Here is a 12,108-nt window from a genome sequence, read left to right on the forward strand (position 1 = left end):
TCAAAATAAAGCAAAGCTTCTAGTCATCTTCTACACCTGCTAGTGAATTTAGACGCTTTCATACCTTCCTAACCATACCATATAATATTAACTTCCATTGGCCCATTCTGGATCATGGACTGTTATTTTCTGCGAGATGCATTACTATCATTACCAAAACTCCGAAGTACTTTATATTGCTCAAACAGCTCAACAAATCCATTAGCTCTCTCGGGCATGCCTGAGACCTTTTTTTTAGCTCTGGGTTTATACAGCACTGGCTCCCGACCTGCAAATAAGATTCTTCAGTAATACTGCTATAAATGTTAACAATTGTCAAAAATCAGTATAGAGCACAGATGACTTGTCCATAACCCCAAAGCTAGGAAAAGAATTCACTTCATTCAAGTGAACCCAACCCAGTGCTCTTGCACCTAGAACACAAATTATACTGACCCAAGCAATAGACCCTTTTCCTCAGTAAGGACAACTTATTAGCAAAGCAATTTTTCCCTCTGGAAGATTCTTTGCAAGTCATACAAAATGCAGGTTTTAAATGCATGAGACTCCACCTCAATATAAGCTTTAAACCAATTAACTATAGAGATCTGAATGATTAGAAAAGATTAGAGCATCCTTAGAATATTCTTTGCCCTATTTATTCTTCAAGAGAATAATCCTTTAATGCCAAGAAGTGCTGACGCTAATAAAGACAGGTGGTTGAGTACACCAGCTCCTACCTTCTTCCCACCTGAATGAAGAAACACAGTAGGTCAAGGGCATCCTTAAAGGAGAGACTGAATCACAGCCAGGCTATAAGCTGTTCGGCAACGTATCTTTCTCAGCAACTACTGCTGCACTTATTTCTCTTTATGTTTACCTGGACAGACAGACCAGGACCACTGATGGAATGGTGAGGGTGATCAATTACTTACCATTATATATTTAAATTAGTGAGATGACTAACATCACCAAAGAGACTAAGAAACACTCACCCTGGCACAAACATAACCTGATCTTCCACATCACAAATAATTATACTACTGGCTCTAGGATGAGAACCTTTGAAAAAATCTCAGTAAATTTCAACAGAATGAGAAAATAGTTACTATTATAGTTAGCCTTTGTTTATTCAGTATACTTTTTCTTTTTTGAAGAAGAATAAACTGGGCTGGTTCCTTTATTTGTAAGAGGAATACATACAGCACACTTGCATCTTGCACTGTTGTCTGGCTGGAATGCAGAGTTCAAACTGAAGAAAATACAACCCTTGCTTTTACCATTTTCAACAAAATGTTGAATGGGCATAAAAATTGGTAATTTTCAACCTCAGTGAAGTGCAGTCTCAGAGATAAACTGCATAATGAAGGGAATTTATTTTCTTTTGTATTTGTAGCACACCACTACACTCTAAAACCAGAATTTAAAAGCATTTGAACATAAGAGTTTAAATGCATTTGATTACAATTAGCTTAGGAGGGAATTAGGAAAAAAGAGTTAGAAAGAACAATGATTATACAATGTGCTCTATTTTAATGATGCAGACAAACTTATTTTGTTGATAACTTGGCATTCCAAGGTATCTTTGAAATAACCTCATTATCAGTATTGTGTTCATCCTTTCTTCCCTATTTGGATTGTTAATTAAACTCTCTCTTTGGCCTCAAAAACTGTATAATCAAATGCAACTGACCCACTGAGTTTTCAGTTCAAATTTTAAATGCTGCTAGAAAGTGCATCAGGTCTAATTTGTAACCTGTTAACAGGTAAAAGAAGGCCTTATTTCAAAAAAATGCAAAATTATGTCACTGTGAAACCTTTAGTTAACCGGGCTACAAACTAGTTTTTCACAGAAACATGGAGTCAGATTCTTTTCTGATATAAAGAAGGTGCAGCTCCCTGAACTTCAGCAAAATGTCATCCAATATACAGCATAAGAACATTTGGCCCTGTGTCCCAAAATAGAAGTGTTATTACACGTGCTTGTTTGCTTAATGGCAGACTCCTACGCAAGGGCCCTGATAGAGGAACCAGTTGTTGACAATGTAGAGATTAAGCCTGCAAATGTCAGTACTAATCTTTCATTAAAAAAAAGAGAAGTCATGACAGCTTGTAGGGAGGATACAACAGAGATTTACAAAATCATGAGTGGTGGAGTGAGAATGGACTATTTTCTGTCCCCTTCAATTAAAAAAAAAGTGGTCCTCAAATGACTCTAGCAAAAGTCATGTTTAAAACAAACAAAACGAATTAGTTCTTCACACGACAGGGAGTAATTTGTGGAACTCCTCACCAGATGACATAGTGGAAGCAAAAAGTTTACATGTGTGTGAAAGGTGATAGGACAAGTACCTTGAACATTATTAAATACACAAACCACACCAAGGCCAGAAACGCCTTGAGAACAGTCAGAAGCTGGTCAGAAGAGCAATTGAAGGAAATATCAGACATGCCTTGCTCTGCTCTTACTCCTCCCAGGTCATGTGCTTATGGCCACTGTCGGTGGCAGGACAATAGGCTAGATGGATTTCAAAACTGAGCCGGGACAGGCATTCTTACGTAGGATGACCTGCTATTAATAGCATCATCCAGTGAATTCAATGCTGTGAATGATTGCAAAAGAGATGCAATAGCTGATCACACCGGGACAGCCTGCAGCAGCTGCTTCTTTACTGGGTCAGCAGCTGCACTGCGGCAATGTTCTATTTCTTTCAGCAGCATCCCACAGACCAAAGCTATGCAGCCTTTGATTGAGGTAGGTGTCAGCAGGGTCACATTTGCTGTTTTGCCATAAGAAAAGCGCATAACAGTGTTGTCCATGGGGCAGTCCAGAAAAAACAATGGATTTCAGAGTTTCTGGCTCTCTCTTTGTTTAATGTTGGATAAGGAAATATTATCCAACCCAGTGCTGCCCCTTGCACAAAGTTCCACCAGAGCATGGCAGCTCAGATGAGACAGTCTGCAGTGCTATCAAGGGTGCCTGTTCACAAGCAAAAGGGCCACAGCAGTTACAGAGCTGCTCTTCTTCCCACTCACAACACAAGAAAATAAGGAATCTCTTTCTCTCTGTGATCATGGAAAATAGCTCATTGTTGATTAGACTCCATAAACCATGCAAAATACAAAAAAACCTACGTTTAAAGACTAAAATTGTGTAGCCAATGGCTTAAGAATTTTAAAGGCATTTTCTAATTCATGTGGCCACAGCAAGTTTCATGAATGTTAACCTGATGGAATAACTCATTTTTATTCAGGTGTCAGTTCATACCATCGTTGTTCAGTGGCACAGATGTCTTCAGAAAAAACACAGACAAAGATTTAATATGAACACAAATTTAAAAAAACCTCTCTTTAATAAGCATTAATTACCCTTTCCTTAATTAATTACCCTGAGTATATTGTACTCAGAAAATGATGAAAATATCCTTGTTAGAAGGGGAAACAATGCTAGTAAAGCTGTTAAATATTCTTTTATCTAAACAAACCACATAATGAAAGATGAAACATCTAGTATTTATATAGGAGATTTTCACCTCAGTTGCTATTGACATATAGGCAGAAGAATAAAGCCAAATTGGTATCTATCTGCTCTCCTATCTTGCTATCATTTGCACTTTTAGTAATGGGAATTCAGCAGAGCTCTTCCAGACAGGAGTAATAAAAAGCAAAATCATACAGTTTGCAAAAAATGCATCACTGCTTTTCAACTATTAAACTAATAACCTATTTAGTTCCCCTTTCATTTCCTTTTGTTCCCCCATGGCTATTTACGTATGTGATCTCTTACCTGAGACTGTACCTCTTAATAAACAGCTAAAGGTTAAGGTTGTACTGAAGTGAAGCAAAGTAATTACTTCAATTACAGTAAAGATTGCCACAAAACACATACAAAGGTCATGAATTGTGATACAAAGGCAGAGAGATGTGCAAAACCTTTTTTTTTTTTTTTTAAAAAGGGACCACAATACAGAAAAGGAAATGACAAACAGTAATAACCCTGTGACATACCTGAATGTTGGCAACTATGGCTATGTAATATTATGGCATTTTCTAGGAGAAAAAGAAAAAAATGTTTCTAGCAGTCCAAGGGGACCAGTTACTGAATGCTGATAAAGTTTAACAGGTAATATTGAGAGCAGAAATAATTTCAGAATTTGTAAAAGATTATAAAGACTATATTTTAGGTAATTGGCTGTTTTCTCCTCTAGGTCCTAAAACCCCAAGTAACAGGCATTTTTCTCTCTGTAGGCGAAACATCCCCTCTCGTGGAAAGTAACCTCTCCTGACAGTGATGAAGAATTCAGTGAGCAAAGACATTCATCTTCCAAGCCCATCCCCACAATTTATAAGTATCTGTCATATATTAGCTGGCAGGGCTAACACGCCACATAATCGGTTAATAACCACAATTCAGCTTCTCATGGCTGAAGCACCAATAAGGAGCCTGAAGCAGAGTTTTAGATTAAAAAAACAAATCAAACATTGTCAAAGTGACACAGCAACATTGTTCTCTTGCTGGGTTTACATAATATGTGTGTGCGCCCATTGACAACAGAGCTAAGATCAGTACTAGAGGAACATTTTATTCTCCCTTGCAATTTTGAAAACAGGAGTCTGATTTATCTATTTACTATAAAGTTATCCACAATTAGAAAAAGCATGATCTAAAAGAAAAACATGACCTACCTATGGGGGAAATTCATCCTCTCTGGACCTGCATCTCATGTTACAACAGCTTTAAATCAGCCTTGGAAAAGCTAAGTTGCATTTCTGATCTAAAAATCAAAATACTCACATAGAGAAAACTTTTTCATACACAGAATTCAGCAGTGTCACTTTTAAAAGGAGTATATGACGCTGCAGTAAATTATAGTCTTAAGTGTCGCTATATTGTTTTAGTTACCACTGTAAGATTTCCAGCACACAAAGAGAACAGAACTCTTTCTTAATATGGAAACTGAGATGTTCACTGCTGGCAATCAGGGTCAAATGGCGCTGGGATTTACGGGATAGATCAGATTTTCAAGAACCTACATAGTCAGACACATACAGCATGCCTGTCCCCTTGTGTACCTTGCACAGTAAACTCTGTTGCTCTTCAGTTGCCCTCAGCCCTGCTTCTTACAAGGAAGTCTTGGGCACCCAGAAATTCTGCAAAGCAATGGCTATTACAGTTGCACCAAGATGTACCAACCAGACGTCTACTGGACACACCTCAACATACCTTAACAGTATTTAAAGGAGGGCTTTTCAAAAATGCATAGTACTTCTACTGAAATCAATGAGCACTTCACTACTCAGTTATAACAGGAAGAAGAATTCATTCAGTGATGAACCCTTCTAAAGATAGCACCTTAAAAGCATTACAGACGAAGTTTACAGCAGAGACCGGTATGAATTAAAGCCCCTCAGGCTGAAAAATGTCTTACACCTCGTCACTTTGAAACAATTCTGACTGCTTGCAATATGCCATTGTTACAAAGATAGCACTGACACTGTCAACTTATTGGGAACAATGCCTATTATTTTGTCTAACTTGATTAATTTAGTGACTAATTAATGAGACACAGAATAAAGATCGGAAAATCTGAAGAGGAGGAACTGAGAGATTTATGTTAGTAGAAGAATTTTCATCCTCCTATCAAATCTCTTTTTTCCCCATGGGTACAGCAAGGATGCTAAGAAACAGCTGGCTAGAGAAGAGGCTTACGTGCTCATTTTACTATACCTTGTTTGTTGGTGCTGACTTTGATGCTTCCCTTTCTAAAGATGCTGTCGTACTGACTGACAGGGACTTCTCCCAAGTGGGTTCCTAAACCATGATGTGACCCCAAAAAACAAAACAAAACAAACAAACAGACAATGAATGAAAAACATACAAATACAGATGGGGACATACATACACACACAAGGATTTTATTTTCTCTGCATTCATAGTACTTGTTAATGGGCAATGATATTACCACTGGACATTCTTTTATAAAAAAATTACCAGACAGTAGAAGCAAAGTTCCTAAGCATCTCAACTGCAAAATTTGCCAACTGGATTCAAAGGAGTAACAGTATACTAGAAATATGGAGAGCAGCACAGAAAGGCCTCTATTCCCTTTAATTGTGCTAAATCTTAGCTATTTTATTCTCATAATGTGCTAAAATGAAAATATTGCTGTAGTGAAATTCTAGCTAAAGAAATATCACCAAAACTATTTTTTAGTTTATACAGTTCAACTTTAACATATCTGTGTAAATATTCAGGATTGTATTTAGTAACACCACAAGTGACAGATTTATAATTTAGTAAGTGCTTTACCGACTTTCAAGAGCAGAAGTATTCTGTTTTAACACTACATATATGGAGTTGTCAAAAACGGTTGAGCTAGGAACATTACCAAGTTTTTTCAAAATTATACAAGAAATTGTTTGAGGCTCATCTGATCTTTCTCTTGCCTTCCTGAATCACAGCCTAAACATAACAGTCCTCCCCACTTGAGATTCAACAACCTAGTATAGGTGAAGGGTTTGGAGGCTTATAAACTTTCCCCTACAAATCTCATATTGCTCATTTCCTGTCAGCTCACATCTTAAAATGTCATTCTGGCTGAATCACTATATACCCTTATTATAAACATGCCCATCTGCTCAGTGGTGGACAACTGTGAAGTAAATACAAGCTGAGGAAATATTAAACAGAAAACCAGAGACAGACTTCCACAGGTGCTTTTTCTCAACCCCCAAACTTTCCACCCATCTTCCTCTTATTTGAACCTGCTCCTATGCTCTGATGCTCTCTGGCCCAGACAGGAGGGAACTAGCATGACTTGCCCAAATGAGGGAATACTGAATGAAACAGAAACCCTGGCTGAGACCTTTAGAAAGGATTTTCAAAAGGGATCAAGTCCCATTGACTTCTGTGGGGAAAGAATTAATCCAGCACTGAAACCCAATCATTAACGCTATGCTGAAATGATCCCAGGCATGAAAGAAGCATAAAGGAAACTATCTAGACCCTGCAGGCTTAGCCAGGGCAGCATAACATGGATTAGAAGCGGTTGCCTTTTCTTCTGACGCAAATAGGGATTGCTCGTGTCCTTTGCATGCATAATCAGAGGGGCCAGAGCCTTGAGGTGGCAGAGAAGATTAACTATTCAGAATAGGAGTGTAGGGGAGCCCACTCAACTGTAGAGACAGTGAGTTTTCAGCAGCTTCTTGGTCTTATCAAGGGATTAGACCCTCATGCTAAGGTATCTAAGCCAAAACAGCTGAGGAAGGGGAAGGAAACATTTATTAGTAAATATCTTGCTTTTGCACCTTAGGAAATTATCAGAAACACTGATTTTCAGAAGTGCCCAGTGGAAATGGAGTTTTACCATTGACTGTGAAGGGAGCAAAGTTAAGCCAGCGTGGAGAACCTTCTGACTGTCATACCTTTCTTAGTCCTTTCTAGAGATGAAGGGCTCAAACTCTGCACCCAGAACGATCTGGTCTGGGTGTTTGAATGCACAAGCAAGCACTCAAGTTTAAAACAGTGCTGCTGAAGTCATTCTCCTTCTGTACTTCAAATCCAGATTTAGGGGCTTGTGCAGCTGGGTTGGGCACTGATCAAGCACCAGCCACTTGGTTACAGACGCAGTTGCATGTGATGGTCTTGCCTGCCTCCTTAAAAATCTAACTGCAGGCTTGCAGAACACAGCACATACATTTTTGCTGACATTTAAAGTACAAAAATCTATTTTGCCAGCTAATCCTCCCAACTGAAGCAGCAGCTTTTGTTAGAGGGCTAGAAACAAGCTAGATAGAAACTGCAAGAAGTTAATACCATCTAAATAAAAAGGTTGTTTTGAAACTATTCTTTTTTGCAAAAGCTAACAAGAGACCAACTCCCACAGCTCTTCAGAGAGTGAAATCCTCCTGCCCAGAGGTCATCAGAATGCACCTTCATAACATTTAGAACTTTGAAATTGCACTTTTTTTTTACTAGACTTTTTCATTTCAATTTTAAATTAATGTTATAATTTTAATTTTATAACTTGGCTTGCTTTCTCTTCTGCATCAGGGGAACAGGACTATCTGCTCTACCACCTAATGGGAAAGGAAGGGAAAGGCCTTTTGCATTCCTTTCCAAAATACGTAATCAAGCAAGGAGCAGCATCACACCCTCATCATACCGGTGCTTGTGCTCCAGGGCAAACACTTATGTGCTCTCAGCTGACTGGTTCTTAAAACGAAAAGTGCTCTGTCAAGAAGGCATTAGAGGAAAAAGGTGAAAGAAGGAAAAAAAAACCAACAACCCCCCCCCCCCAAGCTTGCATGGCTATGTAATACTTTGTATGTTTTCTTCTAAGACAATAGTGACCTAAAAAGCATCATACCACGGAAGCTGACGTGTTTTACCTGAAATCAGTGAAAGGGGTAATTCCAAGGGCGAGTCTCATAATATTTTGCCTGTACAAATTCCCCTGTCCATTCAAACTAAATAAAAATCCTCTTTGCTGCCTATCTTTGATCATTGGAAAAGCCTTATTAAACACTGTTTTTCAAAGATCCCATTTCACTACAGTTGTAATCGTACAGCAGTGGCTGACTGTACAGTATAAGACTATATGCAGCTGCAATTTGAACGGCACTTTTAAGGTTTTTGGACATAAAAGGCCCCAGTTCAAAAGCATTATTATTATTACTGTAGATTTCTTAAACCAGTTTATTCAGGCAGATCATAAAATTGGCAATACTGCAACTCAGACTGATTAATCTTTAAATACATGAGTTATCACTCAGTTTATTGCCACAAAAATCAATCAGAAGCATACTTTAACACGCCATGAATTCTGCTTCAAAATAGAACATAAATAACATTGTCTTATAACTTATAATGTGATAAATGCATAGCAGTTCAGATATACTGTCAGAGGATAAATAGTTCACAAGTGACACTGTCCAATAAGAAAAGAAATAGTCATTTATGAAGCTTCAAAATCTGAAATATGCCACACAGAGCAGATAGCTAATTAGAACACTCAACCTGCTTTTCCACTCATTTCTAACTAGCTGAGCCTATCAATCAATAGAACTAAGACTCGCCCAGACCTTCACAACATCAGGAAATTAAATCAGAGCTTAGATAAAAGTCTTAGGGATTATAATAATAGCTGGCTGCAAATGAAACCTCTTATGTTAAAACAACAAAAAAAACTATTTTGGAACAAAAAGTCAAAACTCCTAATTCTTTTATGGGAAGGAATTTCAAAAATATATATATTTCCAAAGAAAGTACATGTTATGCTTCCACCTGCTGGCTACCTGCCTAGAAGATCTTGTGTATCTCATTTTACCAGGTGGAGTGAAAAACTACTGAGGACCTTCCAGGCAAGGCATCAGGGATCTGAAAGTTCAGTTCCCCAGTGAAATGGAAACTATTTTAAGAGAAAGCTTCCATTTTGTGAAAACTGCACTTTTTTTTTTTCCCATAGAGTTTTAATCAAGTAAAATTCCCCACCATTTCTAACTATAATTCTATGATATGCCTGAACAATGAGCAAGAGGAGGCTTTACAGAATTGGGAACAAAGCAGAGATGGAATGTGGCTTGCAGAGATTTCCTGCTCCATTACTTTCCCAACTATGACCCATTGAGAAAGCAAGCCAAAAAGTCCCTTTGCCTGAGCAACTTGCTTGTCTTTCCCCATGACTGAGCAATCTTTGAAAGAGGAAGTATAACCAGGGTGAAGGTGTTCCTGAACCCCCTCATTGCACATGCACAGCAAGAATAACAATTCATCTAACAACAGTCCTGTGGAATCACATCTCTTCTTCCCGTCTCTGAAATTTATTTACTTTTGGTTCCCCTACTACAGATTCTCTGAGCCCTTGCAATCTGTACCTGATTGAAATGCTGTTACTCCTTCTGGAAGTCTGCAACATTGTGGCCCTCCCTTAGCTATGACCAACATGGCGGACAAGATGCAACTTGCTCTACTCAAGCACAGTTTTTCCTCTCCAATAACCTTGCTCAAAGAGAAGCATCATGCTTTCATGACTTTGTCCGAGTGACCCACACATTCTTGTTTTCATTTTAAAAGAGCAGTATTTCCTCCTTTTAAAAATCCACCAACATTATTGCCAAAGTGTAGGAAGATCTTAAGATACTCAGATCATGAGGCATCAGGAGTAACACGAGTTCAGAGAGGTGGTGAACATCACAGGGTATATGAGAAGAGGTACATTCCCATACTGTGATGGGATGGCATGAGCCACTACTCCCCTCTTTCTGAGTATTTACTCCAAAAACATGATTTAATGCTGATTTTGGCTTCAGAAGAAGACTTTTATGAGTGGATGACGTGAGGACAATACGCACCTAAGCCAACTCCAGAATGACCAGAGATTGCAGGGAGAAACAGTATCGTCCCAATACAAAGATACCAACTACAGGTAGGCTTCTGTTCTTCCAGACGAGATTTCTGCACCAAATTAAGAGCTTGCAGTCACTCAAAAGATAAGAAAAAGCAGGGCTAGTTTTGTAATGGACAACTTGGAAAGGTGTATTATAGCACTAGAAGTGGATTGTTTGAAGTTGCATTTTTTTAAACCACTGTTTTGGAGTTTCATATTTTAATTTTAGTCCTTCTGCAAATGTGTGGTATTCTTCTTCCTGTATAAAAATGTTCAAGCTTATAGCTGCTCTTTTCCAAACTCTCAATCAAGAAGGTACCTGGAACACCACTGATGGCTTTGATCATCACTAGGTTAAGCTCTTAATACAATGTAAAAACTAACTTCTTTTAAACGCCACCACCTCCATTCTGGGAGCTTTTCAGGCAAGACTAACAACAGCATTTCAAACAAAAGGAAGCAATAATGCTTGTCATGGAAAAGCATCTCAGCAAGCCCATACTGCATAAGCCCATACTGCTCCCCACACTGCTCCCCACGAGGAGCCATGAGGCAGACCACATTACAGCAAGCGCTTTACTAACCTGGAGGAAAAACTATCTCCACCTTCAGGAATATGAAAGATAGGATGACAAAGAAATGCAAACTAAGGATGGGCTACAGCATGGGTGCGCAGTGATTAGAGGGGAGGAAAGGCCATGCATCAAGCGTGCTAGAACTCTCACACTTCATTTTAGAATGCCTTATACCAGCCTTTTCTTTGGAGTAGGAAAGAAGGGCAAACAGGCTTTGAATACAGGACAAAGAGTGGGAAGGGACTGTGGAAATACAGGAGAAAAATGCAAACACTGAAAAGAGAGGAAGGAGAGAGAGTGAAGGCTGTCACAGGAAAGGTAGCAGTGTAGTGACACGGAGTAAAACAGTGCCAATACAGCAAGTGACTTGGGGAGGGGATGACGGAAATACCCCAGGTCTAAATGTCAGAAAGGAGTGAACAAGATCATCAAGATTCTCCTAGACTTCCCCTCCTTACCCTCCTGCTGCCCACAGTGTAAAATGGGGCTGAAATAGCCATTAAGTGCCCCTGTCTTCAATAAAGGGCAGGCAGGTGTAAGGTCCTTATTTTCTTCCCCTTCCATGGTGCCTGCTTCCCCATTTCATCATGGTTCATGCTTGTATGCAACACCCTCAAAATCACTAGGGTCTTAGTTTACAAGAGCGTCATCCTGGGCATCCTATGTTTTGCACTCCTTTCAACAGTTCCTCTACTTGACAAATCTCTCTCTAACCATCTGCAGATATGAATTCACCAACAGCTTTTCAAGAAGCAGTGACTTTGTTCACAAATTACTTGTTCTTTGCTGGACACTGTAATCCAGGTCATGTCAATAAATCTGAGGCATTTGTTCTTTTATGACAGGGATCAGCTAGCTCCTACTGTGTACAACAGCTCATGCATTGCAAACTGGCAATCCTTTTCCTCTATTGAACTTCATTTATTACCACTTGTTTTTCAGTTTTACTGTACCATCTCTAAATTATTATACAAATTGGCTAGGTTAGGGGATATCTGCTAGGATACAAGAAAAGTAACCTTTGGGAATGGTAAAAAGCATTCTTTCAAAGAGCTATCTGGCAAATCTCAACACACTTTTCTTACGTAGCTTTGCTACATAAAGCTAGATGCTTGTATTTCTTGCGTTGGAGCATTTGGCTTGGTTAAGTTAGACAGACACTGAAC

The 12,108-nt window shown here is 38.9% G+C and overlaps 1 protein-coding gene across 5 annotated transcripts in view; it reads right to left on the reverse strand.

Annotated features, from left to right (window-relative positions):
• Window positions 1-12,108, reverse strand: part of FAM13A (family with sequence similarity 13 member A) — a 115,847-nt gene that overhangs the window by 101,924 nt on the left and 1,815 nt on the right. For 4 of the 5 annotated variants that reach the window (XM_067297528.1, XM_067297529.1, XM_067297526.1 and 1 more), the window contains exon 2: window positions 5,708-5,791. The exons of the other annotated variant lie outside the window; for it this stretch is intronic. The gene's annotated coding sequence lies outside the window, so the exon portion shown is untranslated. The remainder of the gene's footprint in view (window positions 1-5,707; window positions 5,792-12,108) is intronic. 5 annotated transcript variants of the gene reach the window in all.

Source organism: Apteryx mantelli, chromosome 5 (genome assembly GCF_036417845.1).
Source record: "Apteryx mantelli isolate bAptMan1 chromosome 5, bAptMan1.hap1, whole genome shotgun sequence".
NCBI classification, from domain to species: domain Eukaryota; kingdom Metazoa; phylum Chordata; class Aves; order Apterygiformes; family Apterygidae; genus Apteryx; species Apteryx mantelli.